The sequence below is a fragment of the Falco peregrinus genome, chromosome 9, assembly GCF_023634155.1.
Source record: "Falco peregrinus isolate bFalPer1 chromosome 9, bFalPer1.pri, whole genome shotgun sequence".
Classification (NCBI taxonomy): domain Eukaryota; kingdom Metazoa; phylum Chordata; class Aves; order Falconiformes; family Falconidae; genus Falco; species Falco peregrinus.
In genome coordinates, this window is record NC_073729.1 from 7,069,950 (window position 1) to 7,085,414 (window position 15,465).

The window sequence follows — 15,465 nt, forward strand, 5'->3', positions numbered from 1 at the left end:
GTGTTTATACAGAGAAATGCAATCCAAACCATTAGATCAGTTGGAACATAATCTTCTTATAATTTTGGTAATTTGCTAAAGACTCAAAGCTCCATTTTGGGAAAACTTTCAGTTTTGTCTGTTATATTTATGTTGCTGATACTAATCAATAGGAGTGATGAACATTTATTTTTTCAATGTAGCTTCACTTTATTATATGAGATGTGTAAAATCTTTTAAATAATGGTCTAATACTGTAGAAATTAGAAAACCTGTAGATGGTATTTAACAACTTCTCCTAAGTTGTGTGCTGCTGCTTAAATTAGTAGCATTTAAAAAAACCCTGATTTGCTTGTAAAATGGAATTCAGTATGCAGATGATGTTACTACAGCATCTGTCTTGGTAGAAAAGAGTTTACCACCTCCAGATTTTAGCCCGTATGTATGTAATAGTCTGAAAGCTACACAAAAGGGATTGTGGTGATAGAAGAATGAAAATACAGATAAATACTGCAAATAATCCAAATCTGAAGGCTGTGAGCCCCTGTAGCAATTTAGTTCTACCTTGCATGAGCCATACAGAAAGGAAGAAACCTTTTGATTTTGAGAATGGGATTAAGATATGGCCTAGGGCAGACGAGAAACAGAAAGAAGGGAAGAACAGGCAGTGAGGAAAGTGAAATGGGGAAGTGGCTTCATTGTTGTGTGTGTGACTTCGGCCTACTCGAGCAGAGAGACAGCTGGTGGACAGTTTTTCTGAAGGGTGGCTCATCACATTAGAGTAAATTAAAGTCCTAGAGTCTGCTGGTGATGGAGCTATCAGGGCAACAAATGGTGGCATTTTGGAAGCTATGTTATATGTTCAGATATACAGGCAGGCAAATAACTTATTGTGGCACGTTTTATCTGAGTATTTTGAGGAGAATGGAGACAACACAAATAAGCTGCTTTGCCTGAATTTGAGCACCAGCATCTAGGAAATATATAAAGAGCAAGAAAACCAATGATGAAAAAATTATCACACAGGAAATGATATACATAGAAAAAACAAGATTGTAATTAGTGGAGGAAAGTAAAACTGATTAGAGAAATGAAGTTTCCCAGATGTTTAAGGAAAAAAAGAAAGTTAAATTAGATAAGCTCTTTTAACTAGTATTGGAGAAGAATGCTTGATTCAGAACGGGAAAGCTAAACTTAAAATTAGAAAAGAGCTGGCAACTTGAGTTTAGCTCAACTGTTTTCCTGCACGAGTGACTCCTTGGAATGTTCTGCTTGGAACATCATCAGGAACAACTAGTATAGTGCTGTTGGTTTGAAAAAAAAACAACCAAGTGAAACTCACTGTATGCTTATTTAGAATGATTAAGGTGATTGTATTACTTATGTGTGTACTAACCCACAAATTAGACAAATTGGTTGGATTTTGAAGCAGTATTTCAGGATTTATTACATTTTGTATGTATATGTAGTTGACATCTGAGCTCTAGCACTGTACCGGTTCAACTGACAGACTTTAATGACCATTATAAAAATTGTTTTAAATATTAGCTTATTGGCAGAATCCTAAATCCTCAAATACTACCTGTAACTGAGGAGAAACTGCATTGAACCTCTACCCCCCAGCTGTTAGCTGCTGTAAATTAGCTGTTATTTAATGATTATAATTTAAATCAACTGTGATAAAAGTAACATTCTTAAATTAAAAATGGAAACAAAAGATATCAAGAAGAAACTTTTTGTGCCCATTCCAGTGAGTTGTTTCAAATTCAAGATCAGTGTAACCTCTAAAAAACAGTCTCCCTACAAGTCAGTTCAGCATGGCTTGACAGCTGACATGATCCTTGCTTTTGTGCCGGTTGTAGCTTCTCATGTGTGTATTAAAAAAAAAAAAAAAAAAAAAAAAAAAAAGTTTAACATGTCTGGAATAGATTGATAAGAACATCACCTGATTTAGTGGAACTAGTTTGACTGAGCAAGGTTTTCGTGTTAAGTAAAATTGTTGCATTTCCTTTACTGCAGACTGTGTAGCTCCCAGCCTGTTTAAAGGCTTAAGGTTAGAGAAGTGATGAATTTGCAGAGGCTGCTTACTAACTAGATGTACATCTGGAAACACAGCTGCAATTTAGGGGAGGCTGCTGAAGAAATTAGCCTGCAGCAAGCAAGCCATTCTTGTCACTACATGGTTGGGACAGTAAGATGAGATGATGGGTACGGTGGAGCATAAGTATCTATATGTTACTTGATTCTCTGCTTTATAAAAACCTGGTGATACCCAGCAAGAAGCTTGTCTACAGAAGCAGATGGCCAGAGGAAAGGTTGGGCAAGGTTTTTTTTTGTTCCTTGGACCACACCTTGTCTATGATGACAGTACTGGAGAGAGAATGTGTTTCAGTTCATTAGGAGCTCAGTGAGGCTATATGGATAACACTGAAGTATTTTATAAGATTCAGCGTAAAGCTGCACAGTTCAAGGAAGCTTATGTCTTATTAGCCATGGCTAAGGTCAGTTATCCACACAATGAGGGGGAAACTCTTTCATAAACAAGTAGATAAATATGGTGCAGCTGGTACTTAGCCATGCTTCGGGCTGTTACGTTACCAAAAAACCTCCTGAACAACTCCAGCTTTTACAGTGCCCTTCAGAAGCATCAGCAGCTTAGAGTGGTTGTATGTAAAATTACAAGGTTGTGACATTAAAAAAAAGAGAAATCCAGGGTGAACTTGTGACTTTGCAAGTAGGCGTCTATTAAGATATTTAAAGAGAGAATATAGAAACATTAGAACTCTCCTTCTAGAATGAAAAAAAATAATTCAAAATTTTAGAACTGAAAAAAAATTAACCTACCTAGGCTAAACACCTGAATAAAACAGGCCTAGTGTCCTGTGGGTCTTGGTTTCAGCGCAAGCTACTAAGTGTTCTGTGTTTTTCAAAAACGCCACTTAGGTACGTAGGTGTTTATTAGCATTTGATCCATGTCTGATAATGTAGAGAGAAATCTTGTAAGCCTTCATTTTGCCCTTGGGACTAGCATTTTTACTGTCTTAGGGAAAATATATTTCTAACAGCTGCAAAGAGAGAAGGGCTTGAAGAGTTAATTGAATCATGTGCTGCTAGAGGAAAACATTTTTTTCCCTCTCTTTTTTCCTCATCAAAAGTAGGAGTTACATGTGTTCCTTATTACATCCAGCATATTCCAATAGGTTTTTTTTAAAAGACATACTCATGAAGCAGTTGATTTCTTGAAGACACTTTATTTTCAGCTACTAAATCCTGGAGCAATCCAATGTGTCATATTTCACCATCTGAGTATGGTTCTGTGGTAGTAGTGGATGATAGTGCATAGCATCCACGGAACTGTAAACCGTAATCCCCTGACTGTCTTTACTACACAGGCTTTGGTTGTATTTTTGTAGCTGCTAGAGGAGAAACTGTTGGTATTGCTTCCAAAGATAATACAAATCAGTATTTGTGCAGTTAGTAATTATTCTGGAGCCTTTAGACCAAATGTTTTAATTTTAGTAAAAAAACACCCAAAACCACCCAAGCAAAACCCACAGCAGATTTGCCCTGTGTTCCCCCAAGTCTGTGAGAGCCAAAGGACGGTAGACTGACTGTTGTCCCACAAATGGGTCTGTTTTCCTAGCCAGACTGATGAGGTCGTGATGTGCAGGTGTTTGGTGTAGGGGGCAAATGGTGCTGTTCAGACCAGAGCAGAGATTTGTCAGGGCTCTTCTGCTTCAGGGGGTCAGAGCAGAGCTCCGCTGCGCTGGGAGAAGGCCAGAGCTGGGCCCTACAGCAGCAGCTACAATGCACAGGTGCCACCACTACTCGGTGACACGTGGCCTTTCTACTTCTGGACAGGGATGGAGAACATAAACAATATATAACAGCTTGCCTGCTGTCTAGTAGTTTACGTACATGTGCAAGTTTCCTGTCACTTTATAGTGGGCGAATCACCTATTTAAACCTCATTGAGAATTGCAGCAGGCAAATCCTAACTGTTTATGTTAATATTTTTTTTCCAAAACAGAGTTTTTATCATGAGCATACTTGTTTAATTCCAATTTAAAGACATTTGTTCTACTTCCCTGTTAACTTGGATTTTAAAAAAGCCATATTTATAAGCATACATCCCAATTTTTGCATGAAAAATATGAGCTAACTCACAAATGTCTTGGTTCTTACTTTACCTGGGTAAGCTTTTAAACATTTATTGAAGTAATATAAATGGTTTACTAATGTTTATGCTGAATCTTTCTTGTCTGTGATTTTTCAATAAATTGCTTTTTCTTTGGAAGAAATATTTCTAGTATGTTGGGGATAATTCTTTCTTCTTTCTACTTTTCCCATCAGTTGTAGTCTGTTTAACACTATCATCACGTTACAGAGCACAGTTTTGAGGGAAAACAAAGTAGCTGCTAGTGACCCCATGACAACTGTCTGGTAAACCTGATTAGTAATCTAGAGTGTTGCTTAACATACAGGCCAAATAAAACCCTGCAGGAGAGAAACATTGTTTTGTGTTAAATTCTTATTAGGAAGGAAGCTGCTATGGTGTAAGAGAGACAATAGTAAGCCTCCCTCGCTTGTGAGCATCCAGACCTAGGCATTCAGTGCATACTTGCCTAGACTTCCTATTTCAAAGAAAGAGCTAAGTTTTGGAATTGATGTCAAAGACAACTAAAACAATCATCAGTAATAGCAGTGTTTTGTTTGGGGGAGGATCAGATTCTGCTTTGAGCTATACCGATACAGTTCTGAAGTTAGTGTGTGGACTTCATTAGGGTTATTCTCTTCTGCACCCTACAGCTGTGACGTGTAATGCAGAGTTACTGTGTCCTCTGTCTTCTGCTATCTGCTTTTATCTGTTTGTAGCAAGTAAAGAAAGAAAAGAATAAGTAATGACTACTTTGTCTGCTAGTATCAATAATAAATTCTGCATTGTATGAAAAATATCATTTCCCCATTTTCCTAAAACTGATGTTTTCAGGGAATAAATTAAAATGGAAGCTTAATGCCAGCAAATAAATGATTGAGCTGTTTTTCTGCAAGTTTTTCGCACTATTACACCATCAGCCTTTAAAGGTACAATCAACGTGCCTTAGGTGGTAGATGATCATAGAAGTCATAGAAACAAAATTGCCCGCATGCTTTCAACAGCATGGAGGCATCTGGAAGAAGAATGATTTACTTTACTTCATCTGTACTAGTGAAACACAACTAATTTTTAGTTGAGTTTTAATTCAGCACTGGTGATCTGATTTTACTTCTGCAGCTACAACAGTGCAGCAACTGTTTTAGTTAAAAAAAAAAGTGCCTGTATGTCTAATAACTTCTTCATAAATTAGTAAAAACATACAAAATGGGTTGGCCGATACTGACCAAGTCTAGGGAGACTGAACCACAGAAATCAATTGAAAGAAAAAAAAAATTATTGTTATTAAAAAATATATCGCTTTATGAAGTTTTAGTGTGGTTTTTAGACCCAGACGAGGAAGTGAACCATGCTTTAGAAAATTTGTGAGCAAACACTCTGATCCTGCAATATGATACACGGTGTCAGTTATTGTAGTCCTCATTAGTAACAATTAGCTTAGTGAATTCCTTCCATATTATGTATATGTACATGTGTCTAAACGACATATATTTATATGCAGATTATAGGTCTTTTTATCTACATATTTATGTGTGGATGTTTATATACAGACATACATACGTACAGGCATGCAGGTTCATTTTGTCTGTTATTTATATGTATTCCTGTGTATGCAAATATGTACACAGAATTGCATATACATGGATGTGAACATACATATGCATCTGTCTAATCGTCATTTATGTTCGTCTGCATAGTAATGCCCTATATAATTTTCACATTAACATTAGGCGCAAAACTATTCCTTATATATATTGTCTATCATCTACTTTCAGAGATGATGTTCTAGAATTTAGAGGAGTAATACGCTATCAGCAAAAATATTGATAATTAGTTGATAAAATCAGTAGTATATTAGGATGCTTATGAGTCTTCCTGGCTACTGTTAGGAGTGTTGCTTATGAAATTCATGAGTCAGTTATAGCACAGCAATGGACCGGTAACCATCCTGATGTTTTACCTTGCACTTTCAGGATTTCTAATATTAAGCAGATAGAGAATTGGACATTGTACATGTTTACTTATTACCTAATATATTTATAAAGTTGCTTTTAGAGATTTTAGAGATCGTACCAGTGTCCTTTGCCAAACTGATTTTATTTTTTTTTACAAGGGCTACAAGGGGGAAAAGGCATAAGAAAATCACTTTCCCAGCAATATCTGTAGGAGTGCCATGCTTCTGGTCTTGATAAATCTCACCATGAAGGGCTCGTGTCCCCTAATGTACGTGGTAGTCTGGAACATGATTTCTTTTATCATTGTTTCTGTTCCCTTCTCCCGTGGAATACCATAATCTTTTAATGTGATGTTATATTGTGAAAACTGAAAACGAACCTAATCAAAATAGCTTTCGGGTGCTTAATTAGATTTTTATTTTTTTAATGCTAGAAAATACATTTTTTTTTATAGCTGTTATCTATAAATGTTTCCTACAAGAGTAAGCAAGTATTAATTCTGTTTTATAGTATTAATCCTACTTTGCCAATCAAACCTCTTTAGTTAGAAAGAGTGTTTATCACTTTTCTGTCAAATAAAAGATAATAAAGTACACATACTTTACAGCTTGAACATATATAGAATGTTGTCTTACACTCTTGAAGTCAATGGACACATGATCAACCCCAAAATCACTTCTTTTTGTTATATTCTAAGTGACCTTTTTGCCTAAATATATTTGTTCATGCATTTCTAAAAAGTCTTATAGCAGATGGCCCTTAAATAACCTCTGTCAGTCCATAATTACACAAAGGAATTTAGAGAAATTTAATCATTTCTTACGCTATAATTTTATATTAGTGTTTAGGAGAACATTCACAGGTTAAAACCCATGTATTAAAAAGTGTTATAGAATGTTATATTGTACATCAGCTATTGTTGAATATAAGATACATAAATACAGAATCAAGAATCTAAACATACACATTTAATTCTCAGGAAATTTTATCTATATAGGAGAAGAAGGTCTAAGAGCATGGATAACTGAGTGAGAATCATGTTGGCCATTGATTACACCATTTACCTTATAGAAACTGATTTTGAGGCAAACTAACAAATGCTGTCCTTTTATGTAACAAATTTCACCCTCACCAGCTAACTAATTAAGGTGAAAGTTTTACCTCATGGTATATATACTTAATTAATACTGTTTCATATTCAGAGACTAAAATGTAAACCATATTTTATTATGGAGCCCTAAAATCTCTTCTTTTTTTTCTGATCAGTATATTCTACTCCTTTTTCCTTCTTCTTTTCTTGCTACTTTCAGCAAGCAATAAACTAAAGGATATGGCTTTTTTTTCCTTTTTTTTTTTTTATGTAGTTGTTGCTTACCTTAATGCATCAATATTTTTAATAACATTACCATTGATGGCTTGGCTTTATTTTACTTAGAAGATAATTTCATAAATTTTTCTTGCATACAATTTAAGAAAACACTGATTCTCATTATATGGGGTTACAGAGTTTTTGTTTTCCATTTGTTTCATGAAAGGTTACACCATAAACAATTCGGAGACAAAGACTTATTTACTTAGGTGAGACATTTGATGCAGCTTTCAGATATGTATTTACCACCACATGTTATGATCCTGCTCTGAATGAAGGGACCAGATAGTACCTGCCTTGAGGAGTTGCTGGGATTCACGTGTGACTGATAAAGATGTTCTAGTGGCCTGAGAGCTGCGGCCCATTGTATTGATCCACTGAACGCTTCGTACATTTGTGTCCAGTAGTGACCTGAGGATCATGGACTAGTAATAAAGGGACAAAACCCGTTGCTTGTATTCTGTTTGGGTTTCAGGGGCTTTATTCTCACCCAACAACTTTTTGAAATCAGTTCCATATACATATATAGGTAGTCATTTACTCTTTCTGCTAGGTGATTGTGGGCTCCCTGGTAATGGTTTACCAGCTTTACCATCTCAGCTTGAAGCTATTCTTTTTTCTTATACTGTGGTACTGTTTGATACTACTGGCATAGCTGAAGGCCCCCTTCTCTCTAGTGCATGGAGTGATGTTACTTTAATTTCGAGAAACCTCATAAAGGCCATTAAGCTCCATACAGGCATCTGCACTTTGCTTATAAATTATATACATCAGATTACAAGGTCAGGCACATAATTTTCAGTTTTCAAATAATATTGGATGAAGATTTTTGATACACTGGTTTGTTGCCTTATAGCTTTTTGATAGTGTCAATTTTTCTCTCTGCTCTGTAGCAAACCTTGTGTGGTTATCCAACCTTTGTTGTCCCATTGTTGTGGTTTACAGGTTGGTAACCATTCTGTGAGCTATGAGTGTGGACCTGCCCCTGCCACATTCCCTGAAATAAAGAGAAAAAGAAAAACAAGAAAGAAAGGAAAAAAGAAACCCCTCTCCACTAACCATTAAATTGTAGGGTGATCTAGAGATAAAAGCAGAATCTCTTTTTTGCTTTTCAAATATTTGCCTGGCCTTCAAAAGGTATTTGCCTTTTGTGTTTACACTGGATTTATTTTTTTGGCCTACATGCAGAAGGAGAATGGTACATTAAAGAATAATGGACAATAGAGAGGAAAATGCTCTCAGCTTTCACATCTAGCCTGTATTCTCTACCTTTGGTTTATTTTTTTTCAATCTTGTCTACTTTTATTTAAATAGAAACTGCTGAGTATTGTAAAGGGTTGTAAATGTGAAAGTATCAGATGAAGTACAGTACAAGAAGATTATCTACAGGTTGGCAGGCAGTAATGAGAGTTGGCAGAGTGCCGTTTTCTACTAGGAACCTTTGGGACCTCAAGTTATTCCTGTGTGTGGCAGAACAATGTAAGGCTTCAAAAGCTAGTGTTCTGTCATTGGCAGAATTGCTTTTTGCTGTCCCTGAAAGAAGCAGGTGAGGTTTGCATCTGTAAAGTTGTATAAATCTTTACCAAGGCAAAAGGAAAGATGCTTTGCTCAAAAGCTGAAATCTGTGTCATATCATCTTCAGTTCTTTCCTTCTGGATGGCGTTAGGGCTTCCTTGGAACCTGTATTGTCCCTTGTGGATTTGTTTTCATTGGAAGTTTGCAGCAAGTTTGTATAAAATATAACTTGGTATAAAAAGCTCATATTCAAGGGAAGCACCACTTTGGGACAATAACCTGTCCCAAGGTTATCTTCTCTGTTGCGTGAGTTGGTCCCTTTGTCATGATAAATACTGCTACAGCATCATCAAAAGCTTGTGATTTTGGCAGAGTGAAGTCATGAGATGGAGGTGTTTCCCAAATCTGCTTACTGTAAGAATCAACATTTTTTGATGCCACTAACTTGAAAACAAACATCACCCACTGATTTAATTGAAGTATCTTGATTAATGTGCTTTAAAAACATGTGCCTTTATAATATATAAAAATATATTTCACCACATGTACGTCATAAAGCTCTTAGTATGTTACAGTTTGTGAAAATTACAGTCAGTTAATAATGTGTCAGCTCCCCACTGTGTGCTTTGTAGGATACTGAATGGGTGTTACATGATTTATTTGCTGGATTTTGCAGGTTTTCTGTAGCGTGTCAGATGCCTTGCTGATTGCTTGGTGAAGCCTGGAGCATGAGCTCCCTCCTGCAATGTTTACTTTAAGTCAATCTACATTTGCTTAAAAGTCTGACAGTCTTAAAATCAGATCACCTCCTCAAAAATTTCATAAAAACCTGGATACTTTTTAGTGAAGGCACTGTTTGTAATTTAGACGTGCATTTGTGTGACAATCGAAATTTACTTCATAGTTCTTAGAATTACAGGGAATGGATTGTTAATGAAACAAATGTATTATAATGTTGCTAGAGTGATAATAATACTGTGAATAATTTGTATACCTCTGAGATTTTTTTGGGGAAGTTACTTAATTTGCACTTTTTGACACTACCTATAATATAGTTAAAGGACTCTCTCTCCTTTTACCACTTTCTTTCTTAGGTATTTCCTTGACTTCCTCACATCTTCTGATTCTTTCGTTAATAAAGAGAATTAATAGGCTGTAGCGATAAAGCTGAAGTGTTGTTTTCCACCTATAGGTTCAGGTAGTGGGAATGCACATTTGAGTTTTCAGTTCTTTTTATTTGTTATCTTTCTGGTGATTGCTTTTCACGCTGTCTTTTATGATTACAGTGGAGCATTTCTATTTAAATGTTTGCATCCATGTCCTACAGCACACATAGACTTGAAGATTAGTTAGAAGGTGTAGAAATATCTATTTTCAAAAAAGTATAAAATCCTGGAGACAATTGATGACTGGGGATAAAAACTGTAGGAGTCTCAAAATGGCAAGCTGTCTGAGCAAGGCATAGGTCTCTATGGTGTTCCACTGTTCTGCCATATAGTATGTTATGTCAGGATAATATTGTTTAAACTGGATGGGTAAATTTCTGTGTGACTTTAAGAGCATCTAACATCAACTTGTATAGCAACTGGATTTAATATGCAAAAAATCAAGGGGAGTTTAGAAAAAGAAATTGTGTGAGCTGGTGACTTAAGAATTGAAGCTTGTCTGATGCTACTAAAGGTTTCTGGTGTCATTCTTTTTATAGCTATAATGGACATTACTGAAATAATGTGTATACTTGTGTGCTTGCGCGTGCTATCTCGAATGAGGTATTTTTTTATAATTTCTGGCTTTCAGATTTAAATCTGTGAACACAGCACGGGCTCAATGAGTTCTGGCAATAATAGTCCTATAACGCAGAGATTCCAAGAACTTCCTTGCAAATGGAAGGAGTCATTCATCTAACAAAAGCGGTAAAAACCCCCAATTTACCAGAGTTGCAAAGAATCATTTCTGCAAAGGTCATGTAGAGCAGATTAGACCGTAATCAAAATATTTTTGGGACCGCTTGGGATTCTGAGAGAGGTAGTTAAGAAGGAGCTTAGGAGCTTTGAGGATGCATGTTTTGAGATGTATATTTCAGATCTACCACTTGGTCTTTGATTTATATCTCATGTGCAGTAAAATCATGCGTATTGTGAATTACAGGCTTGAATTCCCCGTCTGGTTTCTACTGATACCATGTATCAGGAGAGTAAAACTCAAAACATTTTCATTTTCTCCAGATAATTACTGATGGAATTATAACCCTTGTTTTCTTTCTGTCCTTTTTCCCATTTTGTGTGTAATTACGTATTCAAAGTAGGAATATTAAGAATTTCTAGAATTAATATTGAACAAACATTTATGTTTTAAACTTTATTCTTGCTTCACTTACAACTTCTCCAAATTCTCTTCTTCATTTAAAATTTACCTTTCTTGCCTTTCTTATGAATCTATATTTATTTTGTGTTGGTTTATTTGGAAATATTAGAGCACTGAGGGCAGTGTTTATGGAACTATGCGATGAAGTGTTTCTTGTATGCAGAATGAAATGGCCTTTTTCCTTCTGTCTTTTATTTTCCCTTTTTAAAATATCTATTTGGTTGTAGTTGTAGTTCTTTGTGGAAGGCGAATCACCAGCTTTCACAAACAGGCTGGACTGGGGCACCTCCGTGGAGCCCTGTGGTTCTGCAGGGAGTGATAACATCGTCGGTCCTTCTCGCTCAGAACTTGGAATGTTTGAGATATCAAGTTTAAATCTGGTCATTTTTATAGCATTTCTGGCAAATATAGAGAAGGGTGCTCCCAAAATCTTCTCATTGTATATTACCACGCAGAAATCATTTCTCACCAACCTTTTGGTGCCACCTCCCCTCCTCCCTGCCTCTCTCTGTGCCCCAAAAGCCAGTGCCTGGTCAAGCCACTTGGAAGAGCCCCAGGAATTTATTGACCTGTTACTAGCCCTGCAGGAGGAGGAGGAGGAGGGAGAAGCAGGTTGGCAGCCTCAGCCCCTCTTTAGGAGAGGCTGGCTGGTGTCAAGGCTGTCGGAGCTGCTGGTGTCCGCAGCGTGCGCACTGCAGGAACCTGGGGGGAAGCATGCACCCGTTCCCAGCTGGTGATCCAGGAGGTCTGCCTAGTAAAGCTGCACCTTAAAATACTTTTGAGTGAAATCCCGATTTTGCTGAAGTCACTGGGCACTTAGGCATGAGTTTGTGTATTTTTATTTTGCAGCTGTAGGGGGCGGGGGGTGGGGTGGAGGTGGGGATGGAACGCTGAACCAAGATGAATGTAGCTTCACATTGTGAAATACGTTCTCTGCTAGTTTCATCCTTGCCTTCCTCCCATCTGAATAACTGTAAATGATGTTCACTGTTAATAAGTGTATACTTTGTTTAAATTGCATTTATTTTTCTTTTGACATACATACAATTTTACTATTAATCATCCCTTTCTGCTCTTTGCTGTACAAAGACACTGTTGTGCTGATGGAACATATTTAATCTTCAGTATGTTGTATTTTAGTTCTATTGTTGCTTTCTCATTTCTTTATGGAAAACCTTTCTTTATTGACTCTTAAATCATGGGTTAAGCCCTTATTGAAAACATGTTCTGTATGTACTTCTTGCTAGAGAAAAAAGTTCTTTTGAGGTTATAGGCTAGGCTTACACAAATACTTCACTATACAGTAAAAATTCAGAGGTCTCCTATATGTTATCTAAAGCTAGAAATATACCCAATTACTCAGCAGCACATCATAAAAGAGATGCATGCTATGTTCATGTCTGTCAGTGCCTTAAGTCATCATTCTACAGCCTTTTTTAAATTCTCTTTTTATTGAAACCAAGAAACAAAACAAAGACAAAAAAAAAGCAAAACCAACATCAATTAGATGTCAACATGACATCAAACAGCATAATATATCATAAAAATAAATGTATGATCTGGTGACTCAATGATTTCTGTCCATATGGCATTTACAGGGAAGTAAAGAAAAGGCAAATAGCTACACATCTGTATCAAGAAAAATATCCTATATAAAATTGGCCATAGTGACAGCACTAGGAAGCTCTCAGCTGAGATTACCTGGACATAAATAACACGCAGAAGGGGAAGCAAGGTTCCAGCAGTCCTACTCTTACATGTATTTAGAGTTGTGTACAGTGAGCATTGTGCAGGTATATATATTTTTATTTAAAAAAAAGGATGGAAATATTCTACTTGCTGGCAATAGGTCCAGGTCTGTAGATAGGTGTGTAGTGCAACTGCATGCAGCTATGCAAAAGTGCAATTAGGAAAAAAATAAATCTTTGGAAATAAAAGTGGCTATCTGTTGAAACTATTAAAACGAACACTGACTTCAAGCCTATTTCTATACTTGTTGAAAGACATGAAAAAGCCTCTTTGTATAAGTGCTAAGCACATAAAAAACACTGAGAATCAGTTGAGCCTCTAAAATAATAATCTGGGGATTCCATTCATTTTTACAGCAAAGGGCATCATAACTTTATGTTAAGTAAGGGTAGGAGAGAGGTGAGGCTGTAGGGGTGGGAACTAGGAAAGAAAACCCAGAAAGATCCAGAATCAGACACGGTCTCTGTTATTTGAATTTGTTGTTCATTTTCAGTGGAGTGATAACTGCAACAGCTCAGCCTGAACGGCCTGGCTCGATGCTTCCCTTTCTAAGGAACTTGGATGAGTTTCACAGCTTACATCTGGACAACAGGGTGCAGGGAAAAAAACCCACAAGGATAGATTAGGACTTGAATCTTGTCTATAATAAATGTATATGCACACAAAGAAACTTATATACATGTAGATATGTAGATTTATACATCTACACACACACACACGTGTTCACGTGTGTATAAATCCAGCTCCACAGGGGATTACTTCTCTTACTGCTGTTAGCTTCAGTTCACAGATCTATCTCCTGTCTCTCCAGAGATACAAGAAGCTCCCTTCTGGAATTTTGTTCATTTTCCTCAGCCAAGTTGTCTTTTTATACCATGATATCTGAGATCTTATTTTGTTAATCTTATTAGAAGTACAGCTATAGGCCTCTAAGGAGGTGAAAAGTAGCCCGTTGGACCTGGGAAATGGTACTTTCTGTGGGAGCAGGTAGTATGTAGTGACGTCCTTATCTTTTAGATCAGTCATAACTTCAGTGAGACCTCTTCATCAGTATTATACATCTCACTGTACAGCCATGTGTCGTCAAGGGACTAACAAAATGTATTCCCAGTATACGCAACTGGCTATTATGGATGACAGAAAAGAGTGTAGAGCAGAGCCTGTGGGGAGAAGCAGCTCCTGAGGGTAAAATAGCAGTACACTGAAACCTCAAAGGAAATTTAAGAAGGGATGGTGTGAGCCTGTGCGTGTATGCATTTAAGTCTGAAGCCAGAAAACTATGAGGGCTATGTGGAACATTTCCTGGAGCTTACCACTAATAAACATGGCGGGATTGTCAGCCCTGCAGTGTCCATACCTTCCTTCTGGGCCTGTGCCAGTGCCCCTGCAATCACTGGACAGTGCATCCTACCCAAAGGGTAGGAGCTTTTCACTCTATTTTCCTGCACATGTTTTAGCACCCTCCCAGCTCCGTGTCCTCCAGCTGAGGAAGGACTTTCCCGTATCCCTGTACAGTGCCCCCCCGTCGTTCGGATGTCACAATGCAGAGGAGCAGGGAATTCCATTTCTGTCGTTCCTTTTTGTCCTTATTGCTTCAGGCTGTGAAAGGCTGGGAGTGGAAACCCACTTAATCATTTGATTTATTCATACACTCATGTATGGGTGAACTTTTTTTTTCATGAACTCATGAACTTATGGTAAAGCAACTGTCATATCCCACAATTTATTAAAATGACATGTATAGAACAGAATTGCAAGTAAAACTAAATTCCTTTGTTTCCCTGCTCTGCCATGCTTTCATTGTAAAATATTTCTTATTTTCGAAAATTTGGCTCATCCCATTCTCATACACAGAAAATCCCCTCTGCCACCAAAACACTTTGCGTATTATGGGCTACATCCCAAAACCTTTACAGTCAGCTGGCATCTCTTCATTTACTTCATTTGGACATAGATCAGTCCCTCTCTACTCAGCACAACTGAAATGCAGCCCTTTCTGGAGCAGGTTGGCAGCAATGATGCTATAGGCACCATTCCAGTGGAACATATAGCAGCAGCACTGCGACCTGTAAGGACAGACGTGACCTGGAGGACAGACAGGACTTCAAACTAACACTTCCTTCCAGACTACTCCAAAATTTCCTTACTGTGAATGCATCTCTTTTGGAAGCATAAAAGATTTAATTCTGTTGCTCCAGGCAGGACTTTTAAACCTAATACTTATATAAGTAAACTGTCCTCTCTAGTTTTCCCCATTTACTTCTGATGCCACGCTGGTAAGCTTATTGGTTATACTCTGGGTCTGTGAACCAGGCAGTTGCTAGAGATGGGCTGGTAGAGTAACATGGACTGAGGTAACAGCAGCAGCAAGATGGGTT

The 15,465-nt window shown here is 37.2% G+C and overlaps 1 protein-coding gene across 12 annotated transcripts in view; it reads left to right on the forward strand.

Moving 5' to 3' along the window:
- The window catches only part of SOX6 (SRY-box transcription factor 6), a 375,778-nt gene that overhangs the window by 109,322 nt on the left and 250,991 nt on the right, over positions 1–15,465 (forward strand). The gene's annotated exons all lie outside the window — the stretch shown is intronic.